The sequence below is a fragment of the Leucopleurus acutus genome, assembly GCF_964270905.1.
Source record: "Leucopleurus acutus genome assembly, chromosome: 3".
Taxonomy (NCBI): domain Eukaryota; kingdom Metazoa; phylum Chordata; class Mammalia; order Artiodactyla; family Delphinidae; genus Leucopleurus; species Leucopleurus acutus.
This window is the reverse complement of record NC_139145.1, coordinates 95,939,981-95,948,907: the sequence shown is the minus strand read 5'-3', so window position 1 is coordinate 95,948,907 and position 8,927 is coordinate 95,939,981.

Here is an 8,927-nt window from a genome sequence, read left to right as displayed (position 1 = left end):
TACATCTGCCTTGAAAATGGGTTGCCATGGGCTCTTATTTACATAAGATAGTCTGTTTCCCTGGTGTTTGTGACTCTAAAGCAAAATTTCTCTAAGGCTTTTGAAATAAACTCATGGTCCTATTTTAATCTTCCTATTCTCTGACTTTTGGTAAAATAAAGACATGAAGTAAGATAAGGAATGGGGATTACCCTGGTGGTGCGGTGGTTAAGAATCCGCCTGCCAATGCAGGAGACACGGGTTCGATCCCTGATCTGGGAAGATCCCACATGCCGTGGGGCAACTAAGCCCATGTGCCACAACTACTGAGCCCGTGTGCCACAGCTACTGAAGCCCATGCACCTAGAGCCCGTGCTCCACAAAAAGAGAAACCACTGTAATTAGAAGCCCACACACCACAACGAAGAGTAGCCCCCGCTCGACGCAACTAGAGAAAGCCTGTGCGCAACAACGAAGACCCAACGCGGCCATAAATAAATAAATTAATTAATTAATTAATTTAAAAGAAAAAAGGAATGAATGCCTGAGAAAGAAATGCCACAAAATTACAGGCCATTAGTTTGTTTTTTAATTTTATTGTTTAATTTTCTGTTAAAGATACCCATCTTTTACTTTGGCCAGCCAGTTGTGGAAGGAAGTGAAAAAAGAGTTATTGACTCAGAACAGACTGATATTTTCTTGAACTTGCCCTAGAGATGATCATGATAACTGTTGGTTTACTCTTTCTCCTTCTGAAAGACTGATCTCATAAGTGATAAAAGTAAGCACTTTAGATGATTAACCTGGCCTGCCTCTTGCCTCTATTTCTCCTAGCAGAAGAAGCATTAGTGTGTATAAAAAAGACTTAAGATTCTTGGTAAAATGTAAATTCCTGGGTCCCACCTTCAGAAATTCTGATTCAGTGTATTCTGACAGCACCCAAGAATCTGCATTTACTAAGGATCCTAGGTGATTCTGATGCTAGAAAGCTGGGTTACCCTTTGAGAAAAACTGCTTTAATAGGTGTTTTATTTTTTTTTTTTAATCACAACTTTGCAATTGAATCATCTTTCCCAAAGGACTGCTTTGGCTATATGTTTATAGCCAGTTGAAGGTTTGATAAGAACAGCTGAAGAGTCCTGAATAGTGTTTAATTGTAGGAAAGCTAATTAACCCCTCAAAGGACAGATGATAAATTACAAATTATAAACTACTTTATAGCCACGGATCAAATGGACAGCACAATGAGGTATAAGCATTTAACTTGATTAACATACTTCAGAACCCATTGAATCTGTCATTTTTCTTTTCCATTCCATTCCTTCTTCCTTGATCTTCATTTCTTCTTTTTACATATGTTTTTAAAATCTTTTTTCAGTAGGTTTTCTCTGTATGTTTCTTCCTCATCTTTTCTCTCATTTTCTGTTGAATTCCTCCACCTTTTTTTTAATACTTCCATCAAGTTATTTTTATACCCCACTAAATCTATTGCTGTTTCTTTTTTTTTCTTCCTCTCCCCCATCTCCAATAGGCATCTTTCTGCCCTATATCCACACTGTCTACTGAAATGACCTCTTCCTGATAATATTCCAACTGAGTAATATTACTGTTCAGAATAACATTATTGATGACCATAAGTTCTATGGAAGTGCTTTGAAAATTAGTGTGAAGATTTATTAAGCTAAAACAAAGACTTGTTTGGGGTTGAAAAATTGGCAAAAATGAGGTTTGAGAACAAATTCAAGATTACCTTCACAAAGAGACGAGTACACATGTGATAAGGCTACAGCAAAATGGGGCTCTCCGTGCTCTTCCTTGAGGAACGTCAGGGTTAGACAGTCAGTGCGCTCCTGTGGAGGAAGGCAGCAGCGGACCAGAGGACCTCAGAGCTCTTATACCATTGGGAGAAGCGCAGGGAAGAACACAGTAGCACTTGGAAAAATCAGGAAAATTCTTGATCTGAAGAGAATTTCAGAAAATTTTCCCTAAAAGATTTCAAGAAAATTCTTGTTCTTACATTTTTACATATTGTTTAGTCCTATTTATTGCAACAATATTGATATACAGAAGCCCAGATCTACCTATAGACTCCATTGATTATTAGGCTGTCCTATCTTGTACTATTTACTTACCCCCAAAATAATTCATAAAATAGAAGCAGGATAAATGCTTAGTTGTTCCCTCTACCAATTTTCAGAACGATGAGTGGGTATCCTAATTACCTTCAATGATAATCTATGTGTTTAAAAATATTATAAACTTATAAAACTTCATTTATTTAACATAGTTCTGTATATTACAGTTTTATTATTATCATTATTTTTTTTTTTTTTTACTAAAACAAGTCCATCTTTGGATAGTGAGAGCCTGTCTGCAGGTTGGCTCCTGTGTCTTTTGACACAGTAGTCTTTGTTTTCTGTCAAAACAGGATATCTCCGACATCTCTTATGTATTATCTGATCTACCTGAAATTATTTGTCTAAGAAGCGTTGGTTCCTTTCAGTAAGGAAAATATAGTTATAAATTCCATAATCTGGAAGTTTCCTGGTATCTTAATCTTTAAGAGAATTCAAAAGAATAACTGAGAAGAAGGTACAATATGATCAGAGGACTGTAGTTTGTATAAATACTTTAAGAAGACAACAAAGCTTGAGAACTCAATAATTTAAAAGTATCTGTAAGTTAACTGTAATGTTTCACTCTAACTTTACTTTTTCCTTGTATTTGACCTTTGACCTCATTTTGCAGACATCTATCATCTATTTTTCTTGTTAGGTCTCCTAGGTATTAAATTTATTAACTGAAAGATAAAATTGCTGCCATACGTGAATTGGACAAACATTCTCAACCTGTGTTTCTTTCTTAGCTGGTTTATCATTTTGCTGAGCAACATGGAAATGTATATTTAAGCTGAAGGTCTGGCTCATTTAATCATCTACTAACATCGTCTGCCTTCTAAGTAGTAAAGCTCTTGTTAATGAAACTGATGGGTAGTGAAAAAACATCTAATGAGTTCTTCAATTTTGCATTAGCAAAGAGGAATATAGAGAACAAGGTGTCTTGAAGCTATAAGACCTAAAAGAAGTTCGTATTTTTTATCTTAAAGAAATAGAAATCCAAAGAGTCAGGTAATTTCCTCAGTGTCACATAGTTAGTATAAGGAAAAATTATTAAATCTGACCTTCAATGAAATGCATTTTCCCCCTTGTATATCAAAGGTTACTTTGCTTGGGGAAAAACAGATGAGTATTCAACTTTCTTTTAAAATATGCTTAAGTAAAGCATATTTTATGGAAATAAAATAAGTATGTAAGAGTTTAGCTGAAGTAAGTAATTAAAATCTACAGGGAAACAAAACAGACTTTAATTATTCTCATCATGGAATTTCCTTTTAGAGGAGTGTTTAGGAAAGAGCAATATGGCTGAAAAAATGTTCATGTGATAATCAAAAATGTATCCATTTGCAAATGATACTTTATAAGTCAGTTTCTCACTTTTTGGAAGGTTTATTTTATAGTATGTATCTTTTCTGAAGGTGATTTATAAATTTCCTTATAGTGCAATTCCATTTGGTGTACAAAATTTGAAAAGGAAAAAAATGAATCTAATTTTTTTCCCAAGGACACATAGTCCACATTTCTGTTAGCAGAAAGCAGATGAGCATATTAGGAAGACTGGTAATTTTCATAACGAGTGCTTAATCACCTATACGTGTTTCTCCAATTTTTAAAAACATGTTGCTGTCTTAAACATTTGCATAGATATGTCATTATTATCCTTTTACTAAGATGTAATACATAATGACCTTTAAATTTTGTGGAATAAATATTAAGGTAAAGATAAATAATAAATACTGTGCCAAATAATACAGGAGATACCCTGGTAATAGAGTCCCTAGCCTAGAGGACTGCTGAGAATAAAAATATCTAATAAGAGGTTGTGGTAGAAATGTGGCCTCACATTCTTTGCATCAAGGTAGAGTCTGTTTCTTTGATCTTTGAATGGAAACTGACCCTGTGACTTTCTTTGAGCAACAGAATGAGAGAGATGGAAGTGACATTGTGCAGCTTCTGCCTTTGTGCTCTTGGAATGCTGCCCTGAGACCCTCATGTAAAGAAGCTGGCTTTACTGATTGTAGGATGAGGTGCCACATGGCAAAGAGCAAAGGTGCCCCCACTGGTGGGAAGCACAAACTGCCAGACATGAACTGAAAACAAGTTCTGCTGTAACGAAACCCTAATTGGGTTTAATATTTGGGGTCAGGTGGCAGATGGAGGCAAGGAGACTGTAGGTAGAGGCTAGAAAAGTTGAGAAGTCACTGTTGGAAGCTATGTCACATGTGGCTGACAGTTTTCAAAACATTCGCTTGCAGTAATTCAAAAGATAGATATTGCTCTAAATACCCATATGGCTCTGACTAAGAAGGTCTCTAGACAGATAGTGAAAGTGCCCATTTGCTTCTCCTAACTGTGTATGATTTAGTATGGGAAACTAGAGAGGCACTAAAGAAGGAACAGTCTGATTAGAAAGCAAATTTTCGAAGAAGAATAGAAGGTGGTGTGGGATTGCTAGATTGTAGAATATTGGTACTGAACTGAAACGAGTTGAACTTGCCCTTTAGGGACAGAGGCACTTAAAAAAGAAAAGCAGCTTCTGGGCAGAAAGTAGGCCGTGAGAACCACTTAAACATGGGCTATAGAAAACTGTCTTCTAGGGCTTCCCTGGTGGTGCAGTGGTTGAGAGTCCGCCTGCCGATGCAGGGGACACGGGTTCGTGCCCCGGTCCAGGAAGATCCCACATGCCGCAGAGCGGCTGGACCCGTGAGCCATGGCCGCTGAGCCTGCGCGTCCGGAGCCTGTGCTCCACAACGGGAGAGGCCACAACAATGAGAGGCCTGCGTACCACACACACACACACACAAAAAAAAACAAAAAACAAAAAGGAAAAGTGACTTTGAGAGCAGAACCAAGAATGCAGAAATAGAACCAAGAATTTAGGAGAACAATGGATTTGGGAACCATTCTTAGGGAGTACTTATGTGCTGTGATGAAGGAACATCCTGTGCCTCCAGTGTTAGGGTAACTGGTCGTAAGTGATGGGCTGCATTTCAGAATTACTCTGAGCCAGTAAATTCTATGTTCCCCATTCTTTCTAGCAAGTTTATATGTTCACATTACTTCTATTGAGATTTTTCTGTCCCCATGTTACCAGTGTATGTTAGCTGAATGGATGGGTATGGGTGTGTGTGTGTGTGTGTGTGTGTGTGTGTGTGTGTGTGGTGGTGGTAGTGGTGGTACATCACTATTTTTAGCTTACAGATTTCTGGACAAGATACAGATAATCAGATGTTGGATTTTGAACCCAGTGCTATTTATGGGTAAGACTGGTAGGGTCCTTGAGAAAAGGTAAATGTATTTCGTAAGGGAGGATTGTAAATAATTATGACCAGATGATGGATTGTGGTAGATTTAATATGGCCATAAATTCTTTGTAGCTTCTCCCATCAAGAAGTAGAGTCTCCTTTACCATTCCTTGAATCACACCTGGCTTTGTGAGTCACAGAGCCTAAGAAAATGTAGATGAAGTGATGTGTGATCTCTGAAGTCTAGGACTCAAGAGATCTTGCAGCTTTCTTCTTTGCCCTCTTTTGCTCTGAGTCCATGACATCACTAAGTCAGTCTTGTTAGAGCAGGATAAAAGGACTGTTGGAGAAAACAAAGACACACCAGCTGGCAGCAGCACACACTGCCAGACACGAGTGGGACCATTTGGGACCTTCCCGCTGAGTGCAGACACTTTGAGAACAGGCAAAGTCAGCAGAGTTCCTCCCAGCCAGTACTCAGAAAGGTGAAAAATAATAAATTGTGGTGGTGGTTATCCACTAAGGTTTGAGGGGAGTTTGTCACAAGCTGGTCTTTACTGGGAACAGGATGCAATTTTCCATAAAAGAGAAGAAAAGATATTTTATGTAAGGAAGGACCACAGTCAGATAAGGAGAAATAAATGTTCATGAATGTGTTATCTGAGATTTGTACTAAAAGATGTGTCTGAATGATGAATTGAAGATGCGTTGTAGAAGACCTTTAGAGCCAGGATGTGGTATTTAGACTCTGAACTCAGTGGGGAGCTGGCCTTGTTTGCTTAGGGGAGTAGCACAAACTTACTACATTGCTAGTAACCAGGAGATGAACTACAACACTGAAGGCCCCTCTTAAGTGACCACTGAATATATGACTAGAATTACTGGTGTTTTTTTTTTTTTCTAAACTATCAGTTGTTACAATCCAGTGCAATCCAATTTAGTGTCAGTTTATTCTACTATGGGAAAGTGTCAAAAGGTGTCAGGGAAAAAAACACTTTAATGTTCCTCAAAGGGCCTGAGAACAGAAGTAAATAAAATGTCTTCATACATTGTTGAGTATAGTGGCATGCTGCCAATCTACGAGGATACCTACGTGTATGTTTTGGGCAGAGAAGGCTTAGGAAAAAGGCTGCAGTGAAAGTCAACAAAATGACCTCTTTTATGCATGGTCACAAGGTCCTTCATGACATGTACAGCTTACGGATGGAAAACATTTGCCCTCCTTAGTCATTTGGATTAATTTGTACCATAAATGCCTCTTTTACCATCCTGTTCCCAGATTCCTGGGATTGATACATGGCACTGTTTAGGTCTTTATTTTTCCTCTTAACTTGGCCTGAGGGAGTCTTCCAGTGTGACTGGACTGATTGATGACCACCCCCCCCCCCCCCCCCCCCCCCGCCACCTCCCAGTGACTGACCTTGTATATAACGTGTGTGGACAGCTTTATGGCTCCTGAAACTCTGGGAACGTTTCCAACTACTTTCATTTTGTTTCCCCTTGTTCTTTGCTCTCTTTCAAAGATAGAAGTTTGAACTTTGTTTCTTGCTTTATTTCACTTTGTCTGATGGATAACCACTCTTGAGTCCTGATTTCAGCAGTTACCTCCTTGTCTTGACTGTTCGTGGCAGTCAGTGGGCACTTGGCATGAACTAATTTGTGCTGTCATCTAACATTGGCAGGTCTCCCGCAGCTGCCGATAGGTCATTGTCTACACTTCTTCAGCACAGAGTCGTGCATATTAGAGAAGTTCAGTACATTTTTGTTTTGGTTGATGATACACTGTTACATTGGTGTGTCAGTACATTAGATTTTCTCTGTATTATAATCTGCTGCACTTAAGCCATGTGCTATGTGAATTTGCCGAAATGCCAGTGATGAGTTTTAGCATTTAGATTGTTCACTTCCATGTGCTTGATTCTGTTTTCTAAGCTACTGCTAACTAAAACTGCCCTTCTCATTGCCATGTCCCCTGCTAATGAAAGATAAAATAGGTGTTTTTCCAGTCACTAGGCTGAGAAATAGAGCACATCAGTCATGGTTAACGTAGAATACCAAGCAAAAGCCTTTGGCTTGAAATAAGTCCCAGGGGCGTAACTGCTAAATTTCAAGTTTCTCTTACCCTTTCTTCCCTCCCACCTTCCTTTATTCCTTCCTTCCTTCCTCCCTCCCTCTCTCCCTCTCTTCCTTCCTTCCTTTCTTCACTTTCTTCTTCCTTTTGTCTTCCTAAGATAATGTTGTTTAATTTCTGATTGTCTAAGTTATATGGGTCCACTGATAAACATTTTGGGAAATAATAAGTATGGAAAAAACCTCTTGGGTTATTTTCCTTCCCTGAGGAGCCACCAGACTCTGCTTTTCTTGTAGAGTCTCTCTGCCTGGAACCAAATAATGAGGCATATTCTTTCTTATATAGTCAACGTTACCCAACAGCTGTTTCTGCCCTATAAAGATGATGATGATGAGAGTGGCAATAATAATAGTCATAATAGTGCCAATACTCACTGCACTCTTATCATGGATGATCCTATTTTAATCCTAATTTCTATCTAGGCTGGGTAATTGGATAGTCGCCACCTCTTTGTAAGGTCCTCTGTGCAGTGCAGAAAAGCCAAGGCCTTCATTTTTCAGAATCCCTCTCCCTGTAGGTTTCAGGTTGTCCTATGCCAACAAGAACCATTTCCATTTGATTAGAAAGGCAGAAGGAAGGAGAGAGGTCATCATTGTCTGAAAGCAGTTTCAGCCAAATGCTGCGCAGATGAGAGAGTCAAACTGGCTTCCTGCCCAGCTCCCGAGAACCACCCCCATCACTACTGCAGACAAAGTCAATGGGAACTTCTGTGTGTTTGCAGGAATTGCAGCAGCTTCCTGTGAGTTCTTTAAAAAAATCTTATCAGTGCTTCAGGCTGAGGTGATCAGCTGTGACTTTCCTGAACTTCACTACCCGGCTCTCCCAGTGGCTGGGAAATTCTCTACTTGTATTAAGCCCTTCACAGTTAGAACACACAAAGTGGCTTCTGTTTCCCTAGCAAACCATGACTGATAAAATGTTGCTGTTGGTATTCTTATTTTTCCTTTAAGAGAACAGATTTAGTGAGTCATGAATTTGAACATGTGCACAAAGCCCATAAGGGAGGAAGGACATTAGTTTACAAGTCTGTCTTGGGGTTTATCCGAATCACTTGTGCTGCTGATACTTCTGCCACCTTCTGGAGGCTTCCTGTGCTAACTTTGGGCAGTGCTGCCTCCTCTGTCCCCTCCTGTTCTGCGGCTGCAGCATCTCTCAGTAGCCAAGTCAGCCACTGATGATCTGAAATATGAACCCCTTTTTACTCTCAGGGTTCTGCCCTGGGTCCTGAATTTGGGGCCTAGGGGTATCTCTTTTTACTGCATTCCAAGGATAAAGATGCTTCTGTCCCCTATTCTGGCCCCTAAAGGTGTAACAGAGTGTGAAGCCTCCACCTGTATGTTTTGGTTGTAAGGGAGCCGCCTTTCATCATAAATCTCATGACTGATGGTGGGGAGCAGGGTGATTAGTTTCATTTCTACCATCATCCAGATTTCCTTGTCTGTGAGATTGCTTTCC